Below are 13,434 nucleotides of genomic sequence, written 5' to 3'. Positions count from 1 at the left end.
TGACTGAAGTACCGTGCTGTACACCAGAAATTGACACAACATTGTAAACTGACTATACTTCAATAAAAATATATTTTAAAAAAAGACGAAAAGGATTGGCAATAGTAGACTGAGTTTCATGTATCTGGGGTCATTAAACTTTAGAATTATGCTCAAGCCCTAGAATTCAGGTTTTTGAAGTTCATGAACAGTATGGAAATTAACCCTTTCAATGTTTTTTTTTCTTTTCTTCGTTCCGAAGAATTTCTCCCATGTTTACATTCTCCAAGCTCCACATCCATAGGTTCTTCAGCCTGACGTCCTACCCTATTCATTCAGTCACTCAACAAACCTTATGTGTCTATGAGTTACCCGGTATTTTACCATGTACTGTGGATTCAGAGATTAATAGGACAGTTTCTTCCCTGTGAGGAACTCAGCTGTTGGGTGAGATGGACAGGAAATGGATGAGTCGAGCAGGATAGAAGGGCTCTGGGTGAGGTGGTTACAAGGGCTCCAGAGAAGGCGTGAAGCGTGGACAAAGGTGGGTCCTTTGTACCTCCAGGAAGTGAGGCTTGAGCTGAGCCTTGATGGCTAAGCCTATCAGTTCAGATCCTCAGGGAAGCAGACACTGAGATGGAAGTAGACACCTGTGAAGGCTCAGCGGGGAGCCCTTTAGGCTTCTCTGTGATCTTTTGTGATGCACGAGTCCACATGGGCACACACACGTGAACATAAGCACACACAGACTGACACACTCATCGCACACACAGGCACAATCACTCATACACATACACGTGCCCACTCGCAGATGCAGACCTGCAGGCATGCACACGCACGCAGACCTGTGCACGTACGCACATGCGTAAAATCAGTTTCATTACTAAACAGGAACATCTCCCCCATGAGTCAAAGTAGCACACCGCGCTCAGGACTAGGCATAGTTTCCTTCCTGGGAGAGCTGACTGGTTTCCCCTGAGGAAATGATTTGGGAAAATGCTGCCTTCAAACATCAGGACATTCTTGAGGGGAAATGTCTTGTACAGACATTTGTTTTCTTGACATAGAGACAAGTGAAGCCTCCTCCTCTCCCCACCTTGGCTCCTCTACCTAGGAGTCTACACAGGGACTCACAGGGCTCCGCCATCAGCCAGAGTGGGTGGCTGTCCCACAGACAAAGACCTGGGCCATTGAGTGTCCTCCAGTGGGGTCCACGTAGTAATCAGGACCCTCTTCTAGCTCCTCCCCTCCCTTGTTCTGCTTAGGACTATTTCGGACTTGGATGTTCTGAGGCCCCCTCTCAAGGGACTTCTCAGATACAGTCAGGAGGGATGCTCTGACGACTGTTGTCTATGGTAAAGGGATGCACGCACTTGTCATCTGCAGTAGAAGAACCTGGGCCAAATGCCAGGGAGAACTGGAAACAAGGGACAGAGAAGGTTGTCCTCAAGCTTCTGGGCGAGAGAGAGAGAGAAAGAGAGAAGAAAACAGACTTCTGGAATTAATCAAAAGAGAGCTAGAAAACGTGGATGGAACAGAAAAGCCCCAAGCCAAGCGTGGAGAGGCGACAGGCCTCTCTCAGACCAAGGACTCTGTAGCCAAGTGTTGAACCCCAAACGTGGACCCGACAGAGTTGTCAGTCAAAAGAAACGGCTTGGCCACTGTCTCGTAGTTTGCTGCACTTTGAACAATAGATCGGAGGGTCTGGAGTAGCTACCTTTCTGGGCCTGGAACATAAACACAGCCGCAAAGGCCCAGGGCCAGGCTGGCAAGGGGCCTCTCCCTGGGGAGAGCAGACCACCCACATTATATGGGAGACCACTTTAGGCTTCTGCAGGAGGCCTTTTGATGTGTCTATTATACCGAAGATAGTGTTTTGAGGTTCCCAAATGTTTATTTTGTTGGCTGTCATGTCAAAGACAAACAGCAGGAGAGAGAAAAACTGTTTTAACTCAAGTAATAGCAAAAGACTAAAAATGAAATCAATTCAGTGTAATTAACAAGAATTGATCATGTCTCCCCATCTCCTGCTAACTGTTGAAAGAAAGAGAAAAAAAGAGAGGGAGAGAGGGAGAGGAAAGGGGGAAGAGGGGAGGAGGGAGACAAGGAGGGAGGGAAGATGAGAGGGAAGGAAAGAGAGAGGAAGGGAAGGTGGGAGAGAGGGACGGGAATGAGAACAATCAACATCATCCTCTTTGGTGCGTATTAAAAATAACACAGGACATTTTCCTATGCCTGTTAAAAATCCCTTTTCCCATTTGTGTTGGATATGTGGTCCTCCTGGTCTAGTGTTTTATTCTCACTTTTGATAAAGACATGGTACAAAGATAAAATGTTTTTCTAACTAAAGCAAAAACAAAAGCAAGGAGGAAAAAAACAGTGCAGGTGCAGAGATAAAGGGGTACTGATCTCCACTCTTAGTAGTGGGGGCCATGAAAATGGGTGGGTACTGTGGCTAACTGGTGTACGTCAGCACTGTCTGGAGGCGGCAGCCACCATTTAGCTTGGATCTGACTTTATAAGAGATGCTGAAAATGCCTAGTTTTATGTGAAATCTCCAACCTTTAAAATATCGGATCAATGTTTTAGACCCATTGCAGGCTACACGCATATTGGAGACTTCTGGTTTGTCACCTACGCCCTAAAAGGACAACTGAAACATAAGAACTAAAATGTACCCTTCATTCTTCTCTTCAAATCTTCTACTGTCCTGCCCAGATGCTTTGGGCATTAGGAGCAAAGAGACAGGCTGGTGTTTTAGAGTCCAGCACAATCAGGATCTTTAAGTTGAGGAAAATGAGCAGAGTTGTTGTTTTTAATGCTGTAGCCGTTTTAAAATATGTTCCCCCAATTCTTTGGCACTTCTTCCATTGAGAGGTAGAGTCTGTGTCCTCCTCTCCTGAATCTGCGTGGGCTCTGGGACTGCATTGGCCGATCGATTACCAAGAGAGTGGTGCTATGAGATCTCTAGGCTGGGTTATCAAAGGCCACACAGCTTCTACCTGACTCCTTTGGAATGCTTCTCCATTGGAAAGCGTCTTTGAAACGTTCAGCTTCTGGCACTCCTGCTCAAGACATTCTTGGAACTCAGTCACGATGCTGAGAGAATCCCAAGCCACCTGGAGAGGTCACCTGGAGGTGCTCGGGTAGACAGTCTGAGCTCCTGTCAATCACCAGCGCCGTGAGCGTGCCATCTTGGATGTCCAGCCCAGCTGAGGTCCTGGAAGACTTCAGCCCCAGCTACTATCTGGATTTGAGGGCTTGAGAGACTCCAAGTGAGGACCATCCCGCTGAGTCCAGTCAACTCACGGAAACCAAGAGACAGTGACAATTGTTGTTTTAAGCCACCGGGTCTTAGAGTGCTTTGTTGCCCAGAGACAGGAGCTGGAACAAGCATGAGGAGCTAAAATGCGATCCGCCTAGCGCTGCAGACTCATTTATTGTTCAGCTCCTTGGTATTTGTGGTGGTGGTTGCCCCATTTCTCATGGAGCTGGACAGGGGAGGGAGGCGCTCCGAGGGAAACCTCAGAGAGCTGGGATGGCTGCCAAGCGGACTGTGGGAGCCCCGGCTCAGAGTGGCCTCCACGTGAGGCAATTAAAATGTGCAATTTAACCTTTAAGAAAAGAGCCTGACTTTACCTTTGCATCCTGGAGATTTGGGATGCAGATGGCCTGTCAAATCCCTTCCTCTACCGGGCCCTGATCACATTTCTGTCTTATGTTTGGACACAGGACTCAGACTGTGTACACACGGAGCACAGGGTCTGAAGCCAGGAACACAGAGCAGTTTGGCACTGGTGTTTCTCTTCTTCGGAAAAAAAAAAAAATGACAGGGAAAATGAAGAAAGAAAGATAGATAAGAAAGAAGAAAAGAGGGAAGAGAGAGAAGGAAGGAGGGAGGGAGGGAGGGGAGGAGGAAGGAAGGAAAGGAGGATGGAAGCAGGGAGGGAGGGAGAGAAGCCGAATGGCGAGGTAGCACTACGTTTTTATTTCCTGCTTTACTGAGTGAGGCATTCCGTTCATCAGAAGCAGATGTACCGCATCACATCGAAGTCTGCCTAGGCAGGAAGCATTGGTTGAATTTACCCAGGTCACGGCAAATATGTTGTCATTCAGCATGTGGAACTGTTTGAACTTACAAGGAGTAACCCAGCAACAGCCATCACCCCACGTGTCCGCTGTGCATTGATGCTACCAACGCAACGGGAAGGGAGGCTCATAATTTCAGAAGGTGAAAAAAAATTGGATTCTGATGTTTCACCTCCACCTGTGAATGAGCAGAGAGGCCAGCTGAATACACAAATTCTTGGGGCCCGTGGGGGTGGGGGGTGAGGAGAAAGATGCTGGTAAGAGCTCATCAACTCAGACCCCACTATTCCGAAATTTGTATTTATTTCTTCGTCATGCAGAACCAGAATGGACATTAATCTTGGCACTATCCTTGGGGAGAAAAATCATTCATAATAATACAACAATAATGTATAACACTTGCTGAGTTCTGACTCTGAATGAGGGACTGGAGTGCTTTATATGGATGTCTCATTTAATCTTCAAAGCAACCCTGTGAGGAAGGTCTTAGTTTCTCCATCTTATAGGTGATGCTCTTGAGGCACAGAGAGGTTAAGACTTGCCTAAGGTCACACAGCTAGAGCCTGAAACATGCGTTCTCAGTTGCATTTGGAAAGGCAACTCCCAGCTCAGTCAAGAATTCAAATTGCTTCTAAGGATGCAAAAATCATTTTAATAGTACCCATTTCTGTTCTTAAAAAAAGAAAGTGACCTCGGCGATGATTCGTATCCATTCATTAAGTCATAGCTGCTTCTTGACCATCCAGTTAGTCCTTATTGCATTCACGTGGAACGAAGAAAACATCGCGTTTTCAAAAAGACCCCCGGATTCAGACTTTCCACGCTGTTAGATCGGCTTCCCCATTATTATTCCATCACTGAGGTTCTCCAAGGCCTCGGAGACTAGACTAATCACAGCTGCGTTGGAGGGGATCACCAGGGATGGGATGTTTTAAAGCGCCATCTAGATCGGCAATCAGGGGCCAGCCCGTGTCATCAGTTGCCGACTCCCAGAGCAGAGCAGCGATGGGATGAGAGCCCTCGACTTCCACTTCTGTTGATGGGCACAGTTGGTGGCCTCTGGGGGTTGGATGGGACCCAGCAGCTGAAGAGAGATGCTTTGAGCTGGAAGCAGCTGATTCATCTCATATATGAGGAGCTGAAGGAGAATGTGGCAAAGAATGGAGGTATTGGGGGTCCTACGTTTGGCTCAGACCAGAGCTGTTCTTGGGTTATAAAATGTCCCTGGGCCTGAGTTCGGGGCAGGTGTGGAGGGAGGAAGATGGCTCCCTTGCCGTCTTGGGGAACAGATGGCAGGGCCTTCCCTTCAAGCAGCCGGCCTGTCAGCTGACGCTAAAACCTCCCAGCTCTCAGCCCCCGGCAGGGTGGGCAGGCTGAGGCTACCTGGGGTTTTAACCCAATTCCCACCCACCCCTCCAACTCCGTAAAAAGGCAGGGAGTTGCATTTTCCTTTACAAATCAAACAAACCAAAACATACCCAAAACACTTTCAGAAAAGGGGATAGGAGAGAAGTTACCGGCAAGCTGCAAAAGTTTTCCCTTTAACCATTTGACTCTGGGTAGAAAAGAGAAAAGTCTAGATTCCCGGAGCTTTATGGTATTGTGGATCATTGATTTGGGGGTCTAGTGTCCCCACATAGATTTTTTCTGGAGAGAATAAAAGGCCATGTTTTCATGGGAAACCTCCTCATTTTAAGTTGGCTCAATTATGAAAATTTGAAAAGCCATGTGGGCCAAACAAAACACACCCAAGAACCTCATTTGGTTCATAGGCCTCTAGTTTGCAACCGTGGGAGAACCCTTGCCTCTTGCAGAGATGGGGAAGCTGAGGCGGAGAGACTGTGACCTTGAGGAGCAGCAGACGGCTTGCAAGAGCTGCGCCTGCCGCAGGCACGATCAGTGCCCCACCATCTCCCCACCCACCTGCACAATTCCATGGGCCCCCTTCCCCCCAGGAGCCAGTGTCTGCAGCTCTGTGCCTAAGAGTTCTTTCCAAACTGCAAAAAGACACGTTGTCTGTACAAGCTGGAAGAACTGAAGAGTAACATCCCCCAGGAGCGGCTCTCAACCACTGACTCTGGGAGTTGGCATACAAATGCCCCGGCTCCCTTGCCTCTTGGGTGGGAAAACTCTGAGATGTGTGTTCTACGCCTTTCCCAGAGTGACTCCAGGGTATTGAGATCCAGTTACTCACTGTAGTGGCTGGATTAATAATGTCCTCATTACTGGCTGCCTTTCCCTCCTTGCCTTGCTGCCCCATGTCTCCACCAAGGTTTCCTGCACTTCCCAAATAAGCTAGTTCTGCTTGAATCCTGTACTCAGGGTCTGCCTCAGGGAGAACCTCAACTTAGCTCAGGTCTGAATAGCTGTGTTCTGTACAAAGAAGAGAGTGCCTCTGTCTGGGGTGTCCTCCGATGTAAATATTGTAATTACGGGCATGAGATCTTTCTCCATGCAGAGTGAGGTTCTCTATGACCACTTCGAGAACGCTGGGCCGTATTAAGGGCACCTGTTGGTTCCAGGCGGGCAGAGGGAATAAGACAATGGAGACTGTCTACACCTCTCCGTAGCCCGGGGAAAGGCTATGCCTAGAACGAAAGATGCTGTATAAGTGCATTCGGAAAACTAGAACCTGTCGGCCTGCCCCAGCGCAAATAATTACTAGGTCCATGTCTCTGAAAATCACCTAAGTGCAAAATAATGAGCATGCCATTTCTATTTAATAATAATTTTATTAAAAGTAAAGTTCAATTCAGTGATGGGAAGAAGCCAGAGAAATTACTTTCCCATCTCTTTCTTTTTCCCTTTTCCCTCCCTCCTCCCTCCTCCCCTTTGCTCTCTCCTTCCCAGTCCCTGCAGGCCTGAGAGGCAGCAACCAGCTGGATGACACCACAGTGCTGGAATCACCGTTTAACTCATTCTTGCCAAGTGAGGATGGGGCAACAGAAAGTCCTAATTGTGAATTTTCTCACGCATCTTCTGACTTAAGGGGGCAATGATAAAGCCTATTGACAAAGTCTTACCCTTTGCTATGCTGTGGGCCCCTTTGACATCTGGTGACGCCTACAGACCTTTTCTCAGAATAACAGCTTTAAGTACAGAAAATAAAATACAGCAAATCAAAAAGAAAACCAATTACATTGAAATGCAGTTATAAAAATATTTTTAAAAACCCAGAGAGGTGATAAATGCACATTTATTAATGCATTAAATATGATCTAGTGGCAGGTCTAATAACGACCATAATTTCCAAGTAGTGCTGAACATATTTCAAGATACCTGCAACAACTATATCACGTGATAGAAAAATATCTATGATTTCTCTTGGTGATAAACTCATAGATACTATTAATATAACTGGGCACTTGCTGAACTGCAATCAGAGGTTAGTGAAAAAAATTATATGATTTTTTCCCATCCAAATTGACAAACCCCCTTGGGGGCCCAATGACCCAATAACTAACCCCCCAGATATGAGGCACAGGGTGGAGAAAGCCATTCCTTTTTTTGCCTTCTAGTTTCTAGGGGAGATGTGAGGCTTTCAACTTTGTGGAAAATTGCTGTTATCCCTGCAGCCACATTCTTAGTGACTATTTACGAACACCTACTGTGTTTCAGGCACCTTATTTACTTAAAAAAAATATATTTAGACCTTCAGGTACAGGATGCTGGTTAATCCTCCTCCTTGGTTCATAGCACATAATGAACCCTGGACCATGGGAGTCCCTGCTTGTGTCTCAGTCCCTCCTTCTCTCCCCGCATCGTCTCCAATCCTCACTTTCATTCCCCTCCCTCTCCAGGCATCCTTCTCTGATCCGTGCTTGGTAGGCACCTTTATGCATGCATGCGGCTGGGTCAAATAGGCCAGGTGTTTTTATGAGCGGGTTTTTAGTTTACATGACCAGTATCGTGTTATGAGTCGTGGAGACCTCTCGCTGCTGCTATGTATGGGTTTTGAATGCTGCTTCTTACTGCTGCGTGGTACTTCATCATGGCCATCCTTTCCTTAGCCATTCCCTTAAGGATGGACGCCAGGTTGTGTCCAACTTTCCTCCAAGTTGTCCCCAACAACAGCTCAATAGTGAGCCTCCTTATAAAGATGTCCTTCTGAACCTGTGCATGGGACAATTCCTCTGAGCTCTGCACCTGGGGGAGGGGGTCACAGTGCATATGCCAATTCCATTGTACTAAGCCAATCAGATTCCTTCTCAGAAAAGCTACCGCAGTTTACACAGCCACCAGCTGTGCCTGAGAGCGTCCCTCTCCTTACATCTTCACCAACACTTGAGAGATTTGCCTTTCTCATGCTGGCCATCTGAGTGGTTGGTTACAAGGATTAGGCTCTTTCCACACCATAGCAGATGTTTTGGGTGCTCCAAGTCCCACCTCCTCGGAGCACTTCTGACATCTGCCCCAGCAGTGATGGGTCAATCTGTCTGAGTTCACATCCTGAAATCGTGTCTCATCTCAAATATGCAGCATGCCTCTCTCCATTTTTTTTCTGCCTCAAGGCCTTCATATAGGCCTGGGAACTCACTCAGCCTGGAAGCAAAGCCCAGAGATGTAGAGGAAAGAACTCTACTGAGGGCAGATGCTCAACTCAACTAATGGAGAATAAAACCCCAGCCTCCCGTGTTCCCAGCAGACAATTCTAAGAGGAATCCTACGTTTCTTGGGGGTCCTGGTGGAATCCAGCCTCCAATTTCCTACATTACCGACCTCAGGAATTCATTCTAATTATGGCATTTCCTCCTTCCCCTGTTTCTCTGTCTTTCTGCTGCCTCACTCCCCAGAGCAGTCATGAACCAATCAGGACAGCTGGGACTTAGTGGATAAATACCCCAGCTCCCTCACCCCTCAGATAGATGAACTCTAAGATGTAATTTCTACATTGTCTTCCAGGGTTCCCTAATGGTATTATGCTCCTCTTGCACGTAGTGATAACTGGCTTGATAACATACCCTTTACTGGCTGCCTTCCTTTCCTAGTTTCACTTCCACTGATGGTTAATTTTATGTGTCAACTTGGCAAGGTCATGGTACCCAGTTTTTGGTCAAACACCAGTCTAGGTGTTGGTGTGAAGGTATACTTTAGATGTGATTAGTAGTTAAATCAGTAGACTTTGAGTAAAGCAGATTACCCTCCAGAGTATGAACAGGCCTCCAATCAGTTGAAGTCCTTAAGAGAGAAAAAAAAAAAGGCTGACCTCCCCCAGAGCAATACAGAGTTCTACATCTGTATGGCCTTCAGACTCAAACTGTAACATCAGCTCTTTCCTGGGCCTCCTGCCAGCATGCCCTACAGATTTCAGACTTGCCAGCCCCGGAAATTGGGTGAGCCAATTCTTTAAATCCCGCCCTGATCACTGCACACACACACACACACACACACACACCCCCTACTGGCTGGCTCAGCTTTCTAGAGAGCCCTAACTAATATACTTCCTCATTCTCTTATTTGTCTTTCCCAAATAAACCACTTACATTCAAATCCTTGTCTCAGGATCTGCTGGTAGGGGAACCCAAATTATGACAGGCCATTTGCCAATCCATGGGCTTGATGGTCATATCTATCATCAGTATGGATCATAGGAGAGGAGAATGCACACCAACACTCTGGGTAGCCATTGAGGGCCACCAGGTTGGTTCCCCAGCAATGGTGTGGACACCAGAACTCACGGCCTCCTCTACCATAAAACTTCCCACCAGAACTCTGTCATTAATGCAACTTAACAACAACTAACTTCCAGTTTCTGAATGTCTCCATTTATATTTCGAAGAGAGAGAACCTGGCTCAGTTTTGAGCATGTGTTTGCCCTTGTCCCAGGCAGTTATGGTCAGGACACTGGAGTCATGTAGGAAAAAACATGGCTGCCGAGCATGTTGAAAGCAAACTCTGTGCATGAGGTGGGCGAATTTTAGAGAATGGGGACTGGACAGACACACCCATAAGCATCTACTACATGGATGTTAAAGCTTCTCGCCAATTCTAAAACACAGTGTTATTAGCAATTATAATGATAAAGAACATGAATGAGGCTATGCAAATGAGTTTGCTTATGGGTAAATTCGCATCCTTATAAATGTGAAAGTACAACTCACGGTGAGGATGAACTTGTTGTCCGGAAAGAAAATCACGGCAGATTTCATCCAAGGGAGGGGCCTCCACATATTTGGGCTTCCTGCAGGTGAAGAGAATTTAGCATATGGAATGAAAAGTGAGCAGAATATTCCCTCTGCGTGTGGAGAAAATATTATAAATACATCTTAGTTGGGCAATAAGATGAGGACATTTTGTAGGTCTGGGCTTCTATCCCCGCACTCTCTTGTTGTACAATGTATCAATTACATCTAGAACCCCCTGCACACAAAATCACGCAGCCATGGTCTTTCTCCTCTGCCCACCATGGTGTGGGTATCCTCCTTTGATGGTGCCCATCACACTGTGACTCTGTAACAAGGTCAATAACTTATTTGGAAACTTGTGTAGTAGATTACATATCTTTAGACCTATAATGTCAGTGTCTCTCCCAGCATCCCATCTGCCATTATGGCCCTGAGGAAGGGGAGAAGCATTTGCTGTCTTGGGAAGCCCCAGACAGCTCCCTCACCCCTTCTACCAAGTGAGGACACAGCAAGAAGACGATCACCTGTGAAGTAGGAAGCAGGTCCTCACCAGACACTGAATCTGCCATCGCCTTGATCTTGGATGTCCAGCCCCAAGAACTGTGAGAAATTAATGTCTGTGGTCTATAATTCACCCTGTTCATAGCATTCCATTCTAGCAGTCCAAACGGATGAAGGCACCGGCAGAAGAATGCCAGCTGGGCTAACCTCAACTTCTGTCTGGAAGGCACAAAGCAATCTCTGGTGGCTTAAGTGACACCTCCTAACATCAATTAATCTGTTACAAAGATCAGGTATGAATGGTCCTCAAACACTAAGAGAGGGGAGGATGAAAAGGAAGGTTTTTAAAAAATCTCAAACTAATATCATGCCTTATAAGCCCATACAAGAGTTTACACAACCTAAAGAGGGTTGCCTTTCAAAGCAGGAGTCCTAGAAATGCCGAGAGCAATGGCAGCGTCATGACAATGAGTATAGAGCTTCCACTGGTGACTTCTCTGAAAGAAAAACAGTCACTTGAATGCCAGTATGTATGTATGTATGTATGTATGTATGTATGTATGTATGTATGTGTGTATGTACTTTCTTTCTTTTTAAAAAAATCACTCATTCATTTATTTATCTTGCTTAAAATGCAGGACCATACTTTTCATGTGATAAAAATAGATTAACTTTGCTTGATTAACGAGTCAGGGGACACATTGGAAAACAGCGGTTATTAGAAACCTGGCACCAAGCTTAACTAAAGATAGTCATGTTTGCTGCAAACAGATCGAACATTCAGTGGTTCCATACATTGCACAACGTATCCAGCGATGCCTCTCGGGACTTGACCTCTTTCTTGGGACCTTGCAACCAACAGATTTCCAAAGCAGTGGGACACAATATCTGTCCTGTTTTTCCCTGCCATGTCTAGATCGTGCCTTTTGCCTGGCCAGCCTTCCCCTTGCCCACGGGAGAACTATGAAGTGGTTGGGACCACTTCCATTTTCTGAAAGAAGCTGTTACCTGTTACTTGATTTCCAGAAAGGAGGAAGGAGTAGGGCTGGCCCTAAAGATAAGGCCACAGACTGAGAAGTACTAGAGAAAGAAGGAGAAAGTTCAGGCAAGGACCTGGTCAGGTTACTCATGACTGAAGACCGGGGCATGATGTCAGGGCTGTCTGTACTGGATGCCAGCGGGAACTTACACAAGTCAGAAGTTAAGAATTCGTGAGTGACTTGAAAACCATGTCAAATGGTTTAAGAACAAAGAATGCATAGGCTTATGAAATTGGGAAGTCCAGGGTGAGACAATCAGGGGTCGCTGGGTCCAGGCACTCGATGTCACCAGATTCTGGTGCCTTTCCTTTCAGCTGTTTCCCTCTGATTTTCAGGGAGGCTCTTTCTTTCTGGTGGTAGCTGTAGTCTTCTCACTTAAGAGCTCAGAATCTCTGTTGGAAACTTTTTTTTTTCTTTCTAATTATTTCTAGGGAAGTTTCCAGGATTATATCTCATTGACCTAGCTTGAGTCACATACCAAGTCTGACCCAGTCCCTCTGGCTAGAGGGATGGAATGCTCTGATTGGCCGTGTCTGGAGCTGGGGGTGACCTCATCCCCACCAGTCATAGTGAAGGAGACTGGGGGAGGAGTGATCTCCAAAATAGAATCCATGGACTCCCATTAGAAGAAAGGATAATGGATGCCGTATCCATTATCTGTTGCCATAATAATGCTGCATAACAAACCACCCTAAAATTCAGAGGCTTAGGATAATTCTTTAGACTTAAGCTCACGGAGGAGATCTGCCATAATTGGGCACTTTCTGGTCCAAATATTGGCAGAGGGAACAAAGGTTTTGAGGCAGGAGAGATCTTGGTGTGCTGGAGAAGCCAAACGATCAACGTTGGGGAGGGTGGGGATAGAAGGGAGGGGTTCACATTGAGAGGTTCACTACAGGCCTTTCAACACAAAGTGACTTTCTAGATTTAGGTCTTAGAAATTGCCCTCTACCTGCGGGGTAGAGAATTGGGTAATCGATTGGAGGAGACAAGAGAAGAAGTTGGGGTCTGGTTTTACAGTCAAGGCAAGCCACCAGTCGGGAAGCAGAGATGGTGTGAAGTGAACAGATTCTTAATGTATTTTGGAGGAAATAGGGTTGAGAGTTGCTGGCTGGGGGTGGTGAGGGGAGTGGTGGGCAGAAGCAGGGGCCCCTCTGATACTGGACACCAGCCTAAGTCAAAGAATGCCAGGGAAGCTGGTGGGTCAGAGGACTCTTGCACACTCCCGGGGGAGAATGGGATCATTAATTAGTTCATATTTGTCTGCATATTCTCACATAAAAGAGCCTTTATAATCCTCAAACGAAGCATGAAATTTTGAGCTGAAAGAGGCCATGTAGTGCAAATGAAGACGGGAATGGTCGGGATGGATGGACTGGGGTCATTAGTCAATTACAAGGAGCTGGAACGTACACGGTCAGCACCTCTCAGAGAGTGGGCACATGTGGTGGTCATGGAGAGTCTTTCAATGACCACCTTCCAGTCCAGCTGAGATGGGTTCTTTTATTTCAATCTGAAAATAAAAGCCCTTTCTGTGAAGGCAGTACGGTACCTATCATCAGGTTAATTTCTTCAAAAGAGAAAGAAGAACAAAAGGACAGATTGAAGGTCTCAGGCAGTTTATCAGAGTTATTCAAATTTCATCTAAACCTGGGGCAGCGTCAACAGTCTTCAGAGACGTTCTCCCAGCTGTGTGTGCT

General features: G+C 46.4%; 1 long non-coding RNA gene across 1 annotated transcript in view; it reads right to left on the bottom strand.

The window, feature by feature from the left end:
• The window catches only part of LOC123615184 (uncharacterized), a 309,115-nt gene that overhangs the window by 49,954 nt on the left and 245,727 nt on the right, over positions 1-13,434 (bottom strand). The window contains exon 8 of the long non-coding RNA XR_012504665.1: positions 10,170-10,245. This is a non-coding gene — a long non-coding RNA (uncharacterized LOC123615184). The remainder of the gene's footprint in view (positions 1-10,169; positions 10,246-13,434) is intronic.

This window comes from Camelus bactrianus, chromosome X (assembly GCF_048773025.1).
Source record: "Camelus bactrianus isolate YW-2024 breed Bactrian camel chromosome X, ASM4877302v1, whole genome shotgun sequence".
Lineage (NCBI taxonomy): Eukaryota > Metazoa > Chordata > Mammalia > Artiodactyla > Camelidae > Camelus > Camelus bactrianus.
Note: the sequence above shows the minus strand (reverse complement) of the source record. Positions and strands in the feature narration are given on the sequence as shown.